Below are 14,502 nucleotides of genomic sequence, written 5' to 3'. Positions count from 1 at the left end.
TTGAGACATTTTTCTTTATCTGCAGCGAAGCGCCGGAGCCGTGTTGTTGTGTAACGAGATGTAATGTCTCTCTTTATACGGGGGTCAACATCCGGGATGAGGGAAGGTCACGGACTGACTGTTTGAGCATCCAATTTGCTCACGTAATACCGGCTCTACAGGGAGTAAAAACACAGTGTATTAAGTTACACAGTCCACATATCACAGGCAGACGTGACGCCCTGTGCTGTGGGATATAATGCATCTTTATGAGTTTATATGTAGCCTGTGAGTGTGTGAGGGAACATAGGCCTACATGTTAAGTAATGTAGTTGCTGAGTCTGAAGGTATTTTTACCCTGTAACATTTCTATTTGTCTTGATGGATGTATTGGTACCACTTGTATGGCACTTTTTATAAAGGAGGTGTAACTAATGTCTTTATCAATGGTTAGTAAGTGTTTACTACTTTTTGTAGATCAGTTATAGGTCAGTAGTAAATGCTCATTGGTTTCTCTCCTTCTAGCAGGCCAGCAAGTCTCAAGGATCAATCACCAAGTCTGCATTTGTGAATAAGTGGTAAGCAGACAAATGGTCAAACTGATCAGGAAGGATTTTTTCACAATCTGGCAACCCAAAATATAACAAATATAGAAAAAACATAACTAAAATACCTATCAACTATTAATATGGCCATAGGTACAAGCTATAATTCCTCTATGAAGGTAAATATTTTTTAAATAAAAGTTGATAATGTACTATAGGCTGTATATTATAATATTTATTACTGATTCATGTCAGCATATTGTAGCTGGTTAAGGTTACTGTTGATGATCATTTGTCTTATAGCTATACGTACCATATTAATCTGCAGTGATGGAAGAAATATTCAGATGTGTTGTAATGTACAAAGGACAATGTATAAAAACATATTACATGTAAAAGGAATTCAATTTTAAAAAGTGTACAGAAGCATCAGGAAAATGTATTAAAGTATAAGTAAAACCATTTATCAGATAGAAGATGAGCCCATGTCAGTGTATTATATATTGTAATATTTAATTATTATGAATGATTTATTAGCATGCAACAGCTAAATGTTGTAGGCCTAACTAAGAAGTAAATTCTAAAAATTCCACATAGGGATCTTTACACGGTGACACAGTGACCTACTGTATCATGCTTGTACTGTATATTGCTGTGAAAGCAATGCATTCTGGGAGTCAATTTTCATAGTCATTTACTGCTTACCCCTGACATTACTGTAGGCTACATAATGATTATGATAAGTTACTGTATTTCTCAGACACAGTCGGGATACTATAAATTGTGCAGTATCTTTCTATATGGCATGCTTTGAATACAGTAAGTTGTTGTATTCTTTTGATACTGTATACTGTTAATTGTACAGTAGCTTACTGGTGACATTTCTGCCAGTAATGTATTGTGATTTCACAGCAATGTAGCATGCAAGAACATTATAGGTTTTCTATGTTTTATATTCTTCACTAAATGTGGCCTACATAGGCTACTTACTGTATCTGTAAAGTTACTGCAGTAGGCTAATATTTGCCTCCAAAACTAGCAGCAGTATAATATACAAGTACTTCAAAAACAATAATCAAGTAGGCCTACTTATCTCTCAAGCAAGGTGATCTGCATTATAGATTTTTTTATTATTATTATTATTGTTAAATGTGTGTCTAGGTCTGTATATTTGTATCTGTGTGCGCGTGCCTCCTCCAGCAGCAGCTTGCATGGAGGCCTTGATGAGATGCATGCACACACAGGCAGCTCATAATTGTGGCCATAGCTCATTATTGTCCCCCGGATGATTTGGATCCGCCGGGCGGGAGCCTCGTCCTCTGACACCGCCACGTCCGACAACCACTCCAGGCACTGATTGGTGGGATGAAATATTGCCGGCGAAAATTAAAAGGTCCCGGTGTCAAAATAATTCATGATATGCATATCTTCCCGGCTTGATGAAATCGCTGATATCTGGATTAGGCGGATAATAAAAGCGATCAGGCTACAGTTAAACTGTTCCAGCAGCGGCGGGGTGGGGGGAGGGGGGGGCATCTTCTTTATGTGACGAGAGAGTTGGGCTGCGGGGTCAAGATACAACAAGTGTGTGCGTGCGTGCGTGCACGTCAGACCCCTGTCAGATTGTGTGCGGTGCAGTTGCACAACACACCTAGACCTGTGATTTGAATATCCGCTGTAATTGTCCCAAAACGGCTCATCAGTGGATCTGCCCGCTGCCATTAGGGCCCAACAATATGGTGTGACATTCAAATTCCCCTCAATGACAGGTTATTAGGAGCCCCAAGCAGCCGGCACATAATTAAGCACCGTAACGTTGACCTGTAATATGAAGTGATGGCTCAGTCGTATAGTGGCTGAGAATGAAATAGGTGCTTTGTTAAAACACAGGAGAACTTGGGGATTTTTCACCCGTTGAAAAAAAAAAAAAGGTGATCATAAAATGAAGACAGATGTCGATGCAAAATTCAACCATAGAGGCAAATAACACAGACTATGATTTTATAACTGGGGGGGGGGGAACTGCATGCCAGCTGCCATGGCAACAGCTGACAGATTAGGGAATGAAATAATACTCATCAATATCAACAAAAGTGATGAATTTTAACGTTTTTGCCTACATTCTGTTCTCCTATATCAGAACATGTTGGTTTATGTTATACAATCTCCTTACTCCGGTTTTTATCCACAGTGATGTTGAGCTGTGTGAACAAATCTTTCCGAAAAACAAACAACCTGAGAAAAAAAAAAAATGAACGTGTGACTTTTCATTTGTAAAAGCCTATTACACAACTTAAGACATGCTGTCTGAGGCCCCCGCTTTCCCCTTTAGAACAAGTGGACGTTGTGATGAGCAATGGACCCATCTGCTGTGCCCTCTCCTCCAACTGGTGTGTGAACATGATGTAGTCTGTAGGTGCCCATTTTCCAAGTCGGAATATAAGACCAGTACCTGGAAAATACTCAAAAAAAGATGATTAAGTTTCATGTTATGGTATCTGAACATGCTGTGGAGGTGAACAACTCTCATGTCTCTGCATATATAGCATCGAAGCAATCTTTTCTGTCGTTAAGATGCTGTTTTAATGGGCTTTTGACACGTGTAAAACAATAAGAAGTGCACAATTTTCATGACCCGATTCTGCTTCTTTAATCGGACCCGAAGCTCACCTTCACATACTGGGGGGCGAAGCAAGCATTTATGTTAAACTGTAGGCCAGAGGCCTGTGTAATGGTGGGTTTGTGTGGCAGGGCTGCTGAACAGAAGGTCTGCACTTCCCTCCCTCCCTCCTCTCTCCCTTTCTCTCTCTATCTCTCTGCTAGCCCCCCCCCCCCTTTCATAACGGTGGCAGATGGCTGCAGATGAATCCCTCATAATCATGTCAGGACGGCTCCTCCGATCCCAATTCATCTCTTTAAACACATTTCATCAGAAGGAGAATTACACAAAGATAAAGGCGGCCGGCAGACAACAAAAGCACACAAAGATTGTCCTTGCAAACAAGTGTTCTTAGTCCCTAACACCACTTAATCATTTGTGCTCCTGTTATTGCTCCTCACCCTCTGTGCTATCAACTCTACCCCATTTTCCTCCTCTGTCTCTCACTCTTCCACTCTTTATTTATGGTGTTTTTCCCCATACAGTTAATTGTCTCCATCCCCTGCTACTGTCTCTCCTTATTAAGCATAAATCTTTCTAACAAGCTTTCCTCTCATCCCTGTCGCTGCCTTTTAAAAAAAGACAGGTGTGTAAAATCCTCTCCTCCCCTCATTGAGTCCTGGTTTTCTGATGGCTGCCCCTTTTGGAGGGGTGATAATTTGCCACAAAGTGAATTGTGATTTTTTTTCCCCCCCCTCCCCCTTCCCACCCTCCCCTGCTGTGACCCCGTGTCACCCATCCGCATGATGCCGTTAATTGTGGATCAGGTGAAGTTTGTCTCACCTCATTTCAGGGCCATGCTCTGCTAGGGCCATTCTCCCCACTCAAAGGCCACATAATTTCACAGCCTCCTACTTCTCATTAATCCCTCCTGAGTGGCTGCTCTCCGAGTTCCAGATCACAGATTTGTTTTGCTCTTGTTTTCTGACTCGCTGCCCTTCCTGCTCCACCCACTCCTCTCATCCGCCTCCACGTTAACCCCTTTAGTGAGACCCCTCCCAGCTCACCAGTGGGCCGTGTCTTGCCTGCACACCCATTCGCATATTTCCTACAACTCCTCTGCTCTGTCATTTTAAAATCCTGACATTTTTCTAACGTTTGACAGCTGATATCCTCCTTACCCCACTCTTCCTGGCATTTTCTCCCTTGCAAGATCTCTTTGTTCTGTACCTTTGGGACAGAAGCGACTGTAGTCCTTTGTGAATAAAGTGGACAGGCGTTTGTGGTGTCTGCTTGCGATGCCAGTATCACCTCTCCTTCCAAAACTATTCCACACCAGGCTGCATTGTACATTCATCTGATAAAAACCTGCCATCTCCAGCCTAATAAATATCAAGAGACAAATTGAACAAAACAATAGGAAAGCTGTGTGTTGGTGTGTCTCGGCACAAGTGCACGTGTCTGTTCAACACGGCAGTCAGACTTCACTCATTTCTTCCCCGCTAAACTTTTTTTTGGTTGATTCATAAATTATTCATGAGAGAAAGTTGAAGATCTCTCATTAGCATAAAATAACAATTTGCTAATTTATGGAAACTCCTAATTACTTCCCTTATTTGCCATGACCATATTAAATATTCATAAACATGTGATAATTTCTTTGATTTGACTGTCGTTCAGTTTAATTTTCTATTTTTGCTCAACAATAGCGGCGTGCCAGCTTGTGCTGTGTGTACCAACCAAAAGAAAAACCCAGGAGAGAACAATGAACAATATTGTGCATTCATAGGGCCTTTAATTTTCAGATTCTTTCATACAATACACCTGTATTTTACATTATCCGTATGCTAATGTTGTGATCAGCGGTTGTTTTGAAACCCTTTCAACTTGTAGAAAGGTCTTACGCTGCTGATGTTATATTGTAAACTGAATGATCTTCAGGGCATTGATTGTGTAAAATAAAAAAAGTTCACAATCTGGTGTGAATTAAATATACTTTGGTCATTCAAATGCTCCACATCTGGGAATAAGCTGAAATATCTTTCTTAAATGAAAAAGCTAATATTTACCAAACTGTATGAGCAGCAACAGCTCATTAAACTCGCAAAAAGAGCGTACTGAATATATAAAACACATAGTAAACTGTTATTTTAGGGATCTCCAGCAGCAGAGAAATGATAGGGAAGAGCAAAAACTCAGACGAGCTTGTAAATCGTAGTGCGGCTCCAGCTTCAAAATCAAAAATGCATTAATTCATTTGGCTTCCATCCAGAACTAATCACTTCATTTTCCGTTCTGTAGCATGGAAGTCAGCTTTCCCTCCAGTTCATTTCGATTCACTCAAACTGGAAAAAGAATAACAGGATATGCATGAAAAGATGAGTCTATCTTTGAATATCTCCTCTTGTCTTTATGGCAGCAAACTGTCGTCAGAGTCTCAGCCAAGTTCTCGGGAGAAAGCAGAGTCTTGAATCCCATCTGGGACGACTAGATGAGGTCTCTTGCTGTCATCGCGTCTGTTGTCAAGGCTGCATTTAACCTCAAATTTATGACTTTGTTATATCAGAATTAATTGCAGATATTTCCCCCCAAAGTGAGTGACGTTGACGAAAACGCTAAGCACAGGCAATTTAGCTCTATTTGCAGATTAATTTGGGCCCACCTGTGATGCTTGGTGTGCTAAGTAGGTACATCAGTTTTAATTACAGACCTCGCAGAGTGGGTTTAGTTAAATTACAGTATTAATTATCACATTTACCAGATATCAGAGTGACAAACGGTTGTGGAGAAGCACTTCCCTCAAACCTCCTGTTTCTCCAGACGATGGTTTCACTTCTGTCCTTCAAGCAACCTTCAGACAGGTGGATATGATGGAAGGCTTTGTTTTTGAAGGAGAAGCATCCACCTTGATTCATCACCTTCCACTGGCTGTCAAAGATGTTCACTTCTGAAGCTCAAATACAGAATTTGATGGGTTTTGACATTCCATGCTTCCACACAGAACGAGGCCAAATGAAAAGTTTTCTTGCCATATGGTGAAATTAGGCCGAACATTTGGAAAATGAAGAAAACACCTCACGGAAATCAAAGTAGTTACTCCCATTATGAAGGGAAAACAAGTGGCCTTCATCCACATCATTACCCTCTTCATTCAGTCAGCTACATTAATCTCTTCAAGGATAATATGATTCACGCTTGACTGCCACTTCAGTCTACATCTGAAAGAGGAAATAGCGACCTTTGACCCATGGGATCGTTACAAATATAAGATATATAGGACTATGAGTGGTCCGTTTGAGACATTCATCTTCTGCATGTTTATATGAGGTCGACATTAGAGTTCACAAAGCAATAACGAAATAGGAGCAGCTTTTAGAGGTGGATTCATCAAGGTAGAGGAGCTACATCTTCATAACTTAAAGGAAGAGTTTGATATTCTGGGAGATATCCTTGTGTGGCATCTTGCTGAGAGTTAGATGAGAAGATAAAGACAACTCTTAAGTCTGTAAAGTAAAGATGAGGCTACAGCCAGCAGCTGATTTGCTTAGCTTGGCATAAAGACGGGAAAGAGTGTTTCACAATGTCATTTGCTTAGCACCAAATGACATTGTGAACATCGTAGAGCATTTAGTTAAAGGAGTATGAAATTTCCCCCAAGAAATGGTCCAAACCAACACATAAAGAGTTACTTTTGGGCTTACATTCGCCCAGAAACATGACTCCAAATGAATACTAATGCTGCTCCATAACTGCTGAATGCGTAAATAAGCAAATGTTTACATGTCAATTTCTGCTGACCCCAAAAGGCCGAAAACTGTGTTTGTCGCTCGGCAGAGCCTTACCCGTGTTTCTTCACTTTATGCTAAGCTAAGCTAATCAGTTACCACCTGCAACCTCATATTTACCGAACACATACCGTGAGAGTGGTATGATCTTCTCTTCCAACTCTCGGCCAAGATAGCGAATATAGCGTATTTTCCTAAATGTCAAACTATTCCTTTAAAAATGACCACGGCAGAGTTAAACACATGTGCAGTGAATTGAACGCTCACTATCGAAGCTAAGAGACAGACACAGAGGTCCAAGGCAGAGCTGAAATGTGTCCAGTACTGGAACTGGAGAGACGGTCCTCATTTAGCCTTTGGCTGATGTTCTCTCCCACCAAAGTACTATATTAATCATAATCACACAACACCATTAGACTATGTCATTCTATTAAAGAAATCACATTATCATACATTTCATTAATTAAACTCGAACCCAGTCCATCCACTGTGAGGAGCGCCCCCATAAGAGCAGGAGGAAGGAAGGGGGGGGGGAGGTGGCAGAGGGCAGGACACTTCACCACTCCACTCACCGTCTCTCCAAAGTGAAATCAAGGGGATGGATTTGCATGTCATGGGCACGGGGCGGGGGTGCGGCTAGAGGCTCAGACAATAGGAACTGATGACGGAGGTGGAGTGGAGTGGGGAATCCTTCTGAAGTGTCTGCATGATGGGGGAAAGCAAGACGTATACTGTGGATCACTGGCGGGGTCACATGGGTGATACTGTGTAAGGTGTGATGAGGATGCGGAAGGTGCAATACACAAACACACTTCAAGTGGCTTTGAGGAGACACTAGTGTTATTGATACCTCTTGGATAAGGAAATGTGCGCTTGTTCGTGAATAGAATGCAGCCCCACAGGCCACGTTTGATATCATTTCTCAGCCTCTGCAATTCAGTAAAATCTGCCACAAAGAAAAGTTCCTTTCCTTAAAGATAACTCAAGTTTTTACTAAAAATATGAAGTCCTTAAATCTTCATATAATGAACAATACAAAATGGAAAAAATTAAATGCACTTATGGACTCACATAAATGACATAACAAAAATATGTGTTCTCTTCAGGAAGACCATAAAACCTGTTTCTATTACTAATACAAACAAAAATATGATGCAGTGCAAAATATGCAAAACATTTTAAGATGCAACAGAACCCATTTGTTAATGGGCTGCAAAATCCTTCGTAACGTCAGTCAGTATGATTGCCTTGTTAAGATATCATCCTGTATTCGCATCAAGCAAAACAGTTGTCTGAATAAGATGCATGCTATATGCTGAAAGTCATCTTTAATTTGCATATTTATACTTTTTACAAACGAGCCTTCCCCTCTTTTTGCGCTTTTCTAGTTCTGTCTTGACAACGCCTTCCTCTTCCTCTGTGCCATTTGTATCTGCGCAAACTATTCCTCATCTTCATTCTCTCCTCCTGCATTTCTTTACTAGAGACCGCAGTCACTTGTTTTTACTCCATCTGCCGTCTCTCTCCCTCTGCCTCTCCCTCTCGCAGTCTCTATGGGTCTGATTAGCATGTGTAGTGTATGTTCCGTCACGCTGTAGTGTTGACCTGTGCTGTCATCTCCCTGATTACCTCCCTGATTCACTTTCCTTGTTTAATAATGTGCAATCAATCATAATCAATTAGCCAAAATGTTGAATCATTAAAACCATTATCATTAATTAAAATAATTATCACTTTCTGCCAATGCTTCATTACCAGTGTTGTCTAACGTGTCTGCCACACACCAGACTTTCCGGCTCCTGCTTTTTTCTTTCAGAAGTCGGATTTCTAAAGTTCCTTTTAAAGCCCTGCTGATGATGCAAACAATCACTGATTATTTTCCTTTCGATAATAATTGTCTAATTCTGTCTAATATGCACATTTGCAAAGGATATGATTGATTGTATGCTCCAGAAGTATACTCAGTGTGATGCAATGATGCCTAAACTAAAAGTTTCGGTTGTTTAATAGCGTTGCACAAAAATATCTCTCAAAAAGAAGTTTGTTTGAAAGTTTTGAGCATCAAGTTTGTCTGAAAAACTCCACAAACAGCTCCTCTTGACATGAACCGAAGTGTTTTCTCACTGTCCGTAGGATTCTGCTGCCTCCTCTGCAGCGCTGCTTTCTTCCTCTCACGCTTGACCAGACACTGTCTTTTTTTCCCACCTCAGACCAATGCAGCCCTTTCCTTGAAAGGACAGAGCAGAGATGAGACAGGGGAACCTTAATGATGTGTAAACATCCAGGGAGAGGCAGAGCGCTTGTCTAAAAAGCCCCGAGGGGAGAACGGAGAGGCAGACAGACATGCAGCTCACTTAGTCCAGCACACCGCCTCAACCCGAGCTGTAATTCCAGACAATTGTCAGTCCGCTTCTCTGATGTGCGCCTGTTGAAACCTGGAATAGACCTGTCACTCCCTAACCCTCAATAATTGCTCATGTCAAAATTTCCTTGAGAGTGGGCTCGGGACCCTGAGGGTGTGAAGGGTGCAACTGAGTGTATGTGTGCGTAAGAGATGTGTAAGAGTCTGTGTGGGCGTCTGTTTTCCCAGCTCAGCCCATTGGGCAAAGAAGGGTCTCCTCGCTCCCCTGCCCCGACACTGTGGAGGAGCATCGCTCACTGCCACCTGGGGAAAGCAGGCGTCTCATTGGGGTCATGCCACCCCAGTGGAATGTGAGTCAAAAGGAAATGGGCCTGAACATTGCGCAGTTTCCCTCAGTCTGAGCTCCATTAAGCTAGGCATCCTCACTCTGGGATGGATGTCCATTATTACGCAGAGCACAAAGACCATCCATTTAGCTCGTAGTTACTGTGCTTCATGTCTAACATCAATACACTAGAGAGAGAGAGAGAGAGAGAGAGAGAGAGAGAGAGAGAGAGAGAGAGAGAGAGAGGAGAATAAGGAGTCTAGGTCCATACATGGAGTATCTTTTCTTTGGCACATTTGCACAAATACAACATAAACCATTGTGCAATTAAAATGTTGAGGACAAATCATGCACTAATTCTTAAATGCCTTTCCCTCCCATACTAAACCAATATCTCTCTCAGTGTCTCAGTGTCTCTCGGCTCTGTCGATGCCCATGGCACCTCCTGGCATGGCGGGATGTCCTGCCGAGAGGAACCACAGAAAACAGGCTGGGAGGCAGAAGGGGTCTCACAACATGTGGCACCCCACTCTTCCTCCACCAAGATGCCCCCTAATCCTCCGACGGAGCCCATCATGACCACCTGATTGCATCATTTGCAAATGGTCTTCAGGAATGAATGTAATTGTGTCTCGTTAAGGGCTGTGAAGTGTGACAGGACGCGACTGAAAATGTGTGTTGAGTTTTAGCAAAAGAGGACAGAAAAACAAATTCAAAAGCATCACATTTTTTGAGCCATGGGAAGATATAAAAACAAAGACATAAGAAAATATTTTCTGCACCAGGATAACAAGCCTGCTGGAGCAGAAAAAGATGAAACTACTGTACATCTTTGTGATTTAGCACTACAGCAACGCCTTCATGTAACCACAACACTGTGTACATGGTATTTGATGAAGAACAAGCATCCAGTAAAAGACATCCCGCTCAGTCCTGGTTGCCTCCACCTCTGCCTGTTTATGATGAAGGGCTCCTTTTGGTGTGAGAGTGAAAGAGACAGGCTGGGCTGGCTGTCATGTCATAAAGGATGCAGTCAGAGAGAGCAGACATGATTTCATGGCTAATGATTCCCGCACTAATATCAGTGTGGGCTGCAGAGGGGATAACCAAGTTGAGCTGTCTTAGCTCAAATGATTCAATTAGGCCAGCTGTCCCTATTTGTCATGGCTCAACTGGCTTCTAGATTACCTTTCCAGAGTGCATACGTGCCTCTGCACTGAACTTACCAGCTCAACAGTTTCATAAAGAAAAAAAAAGGGGAGAATAGGGGGGGAAGAAAGGAAGAAGCGGTGGAGGGGAAGAAATGAAACAAAGAATGCAGTAATAACCACATTATCCACTTAAACGCTGAGGCCAATTACAGAGATAAATGTGACTTTTTGTTTTGCGGAGGATCCTTGTGGTGAAATCAGAGGAAAGCCCTCAGAGCGTGCTGGATTGACTGGAGAGATACTACACATGGACATCTGATCACTAAAAGAGAGAGAGACAATAGCAGAGACCACGTGAAGGTCAAGAGATAAAGAGGCAGAGAAAAGAAACGAAGGGTGAAAAGAAATAACCTCCTTTTCTGCTAAAATCAGAAAGAACTCACTATTTTCTTTCTCCATTGCTTACTCTGAAATTTTCTCTATTATGTTCTGAACACTGTCTCACAAATGAAAATGTAAAACAGCACACAAAAGAGGGAAAATATAACACGCTTATACAGTCCTTTCTGTTCACCTTTCCTTCTCTCAGCCTCAATTAAGTACGTGATGAGTATTAAATTCAAAGAAGCATTAGAGTCATTAGCGTTGATTGAGTTGATGACTCTGAGGGCGATGTCTTCTTCCTTTCACTTTAATGTAGTTAAACGTAAATTTGTGTCAACTAACCTCATCAGATCCAATTAACACAATTGTCAGTTTTGGGTCAGAGAGTAGACGACGAGGATCGGCACACTAAAACGGTAAAATATCTCGTTTATTAAAGATAATTAGTGATGTTAGTGCTGCCACTTTTGCATTAACATCGAACCTATGAAACAATGACACTACTGTATCTCTGCGCCACACACAGTGTAATGTGAGGTAAAGCTCAATTAGACATGTCTCCTTACAATTCAAATAAACAACATCCCATTAAAAGCAGGGATGTAACGTGCTCTGTGGATAGTGTGCTCAATGCTCACGCAACCGTGAAAACACAAATGATGTTTCATTTTTCACTTCTTCGCGGCTAAACAACAACACATTACTGCACTCCGCAGAAGCCGACGTTAATACAAGAAATAAAAGGTTTTATCCTCGTGGGAGACATCGGAGCAGCTTAATGGGACAACATTCCTTAAATATGCTCTGTGTGTACTTCCACTGTACTGCTTAGAGTCTGATAACAATGTGAGTAGAGGTAATGAGATCACACATGCTGTGCATATGAAAGATGTGTGTTTCTGATGAGGCAAACAATACACACTGTCCTCCATCACAGCACTAGTAAAATAATCTTTCTTCTTTATTTAGTACAACCTTTTATCCCCCAAAAATATTCAGAAGTTCATGTCAAGACTCAAAATCCCACAATTTTGATCGTCAATAGATTCTGATTTATGTCATTAGCTTTTGCATCGCAGCAGCTATTCGTCCTGGGGTCCGCACAGTTTACATGGTGACAATACACACACACACACACACACATTCACACTAGTCATCACAATACACCAACATAAGACATCGTCTAAGGAACACAAACACAAATAAAATATAGACGCTGCGGCTCATGGCCGTCTCTCAATTTTCATTGTGCCTGAGATTAAATTAAACGCACAGGACTGCTTGTATACAGTTAGTGGTTCATTCATATGTGTTTGTTAGTCCGGTCCATTTTGTCTCCTGCGAGCGCTGTGAAGGAGGGCAGCCTCGCCTCCGAGCTGTCAAAGCTCTGACTGGAATCAGCCTTATTGCAATGATTGAGAGAACAGGCCTTTGCAGCACAAAACACCATCCAAAGGGACTAGAAAGGCCACATTCATACAACCGAGTTCACACATTTGTCTTCGTTAATCCAATTCTGTTCTGTTTTGTCAGGTTTGCTACCAAACACTTACGCAGTTACACAGTCAGTGGAGAGATAAAAGCACCAGATATTGCCAGAGGTCACAGAATTGATACAGTAAAGAGTGCTTCATGTGGTTGGCCGTCTTGTTCTCTAGGAAGGTCCCTCGGGCGCTGGTGCTTTCGACCCTTTTAACACTAAGAGTGTGATGATGCTGACATTTAATGTAATGAATCACAAATTGATTGATCACTGAAGGAATTGATTTTGAACACTATATAGCGTTACCAACATTTTTGTATTTTTTGACATAACATGGCTATTCTGACCTTCACATTGTGTTTTTTCTAAGACAGGAAGATGAATCTGAATGGAATGATTTTAGATTAATTTAGCATATGTTGTTAGCATGCTATTTTGCTGTTGAGATCTTTACCATGCGGGCCAAATAGTGACTAACACCCAGACTCGACAGGCCCCGGAATACAGAACATCATTACTGCCTTATCTTTAGCGTTGGAGCGAGGTGTCAATGACACTTCTGCTGCATGCAGGCAGCAGCTGAGCTGTGAGATGTCCTGGCACACAGCACAGTCTTCCTGGCCAGAGCTTTGTAGGCAAATCTTTACCTTTTAATTATAGGAATATTCATTGCTTACATAGTCTACATGTGATACATTTAAAAAAACATTTTTTTAATCATATCTAACTAAATTATTTGGAGTTTAGCATCAAAGAGTTAGATACCTCTCTTATTTTATGTTAAATATGAAGCTAAAGGAGACAGTTAGCGCGTGCATAAAGACTTGAAATACAGCTCATACGGTGCAGTACTGTCCGGGAAAGAAATGGGAGAAATTGTTTAGCACAAAACCACCAACATTGGTTGTTACATTTATTTTTTTTGTAAGGATTGTGTTAATTGGTGAGCTGTAGAGGGGCTGGTAGGTGGTCTTTATGCTAAGCTAACTGACTACAAGTTATTTGGATTTGTTTCAATTTAAATGACACTTCATTTAGCCACCTTAATAAGCTCAGCAAGAGTTTTACCAATTGCTGTTTGAGAAGAAGAAGGCACATGGTATCATCACCTCACAGCATTAAGCTTATAATAGGCTCCTCTTTGTTCATGCTTTGTATCTGCTCTCCCACTAATCATCATGCTATCAGAGTGCTCTGCCCAGCGAGAGAGTGAGAGACAGAGGGCTCACAGACAACCTCTTCACCTGCTCCCTTCACCCCTCCTCCTCTCCTCCGTGTGTACCTGCAACACTGAGCTGCACTGCATCATGGGTGCAGCTGAGGCCATGCCAAACCCCAATTTGGAACGTGTCCAGCACTTCATTGGAAAGTAATGGTTTTCACTGAACTGAGTTATGACCAGCTGTTTGCAGACAGTCTGTGACATACTGATGGAGCAGAACACCGTATGTTGCTTTCCAAATCAAATGATACAAGGAGTGTGACAGTGTGGAGAAACATCTGTCATTAGCAATTTTCAGCACGCTCCACTAATTCTGGACAAAATATGCCTAATGAAGTTACTGCAGGAAACTTCAAATATTGTCAGAGCAACAAGGCCATAAGAAGCCGGTGCTCACCAAGGCCTGTAATCTGATTCATTTGTTGTGAGGAAAATACAGAAGGCGGAGGGTAATTGTTTTTGATCATGGTGTTTTAAAATGCAAATCACAAACGTTGTTCTTTAATCCGAGAACAAAAACCCCAAGAAATCAAGGACGCGAGGGTGGCTGGCTTTTCTGTATTGATGTCCCCTCCCTTGTAGTGGCGCTTCATAGATGGAGTTTCTGTACGGTGGGACATAAAAGCTTTGATGGGCTGGGTTATCAAGTTCAGTCACCATATATACA

Source organism: Anarhichas minor, unplaced genomic scaffold, assembly GCF_050575085.1.
Source record: "Anarhichas minor isolate MPS153535 unplaced genomic scaffold, ASM5057508v1 ptg000074l, whole genome shotgun sequence".
In the NCBI taxonomy this organism is placed as follows: Eukaryota; Metazoa; Chordata; class Actinopteri; order Perciformes; family Anarhichadidae; genus Anarhichas; species Anarhichas minor.
This window is presented reverse-complemented; position numbering follows the sequence as displayed.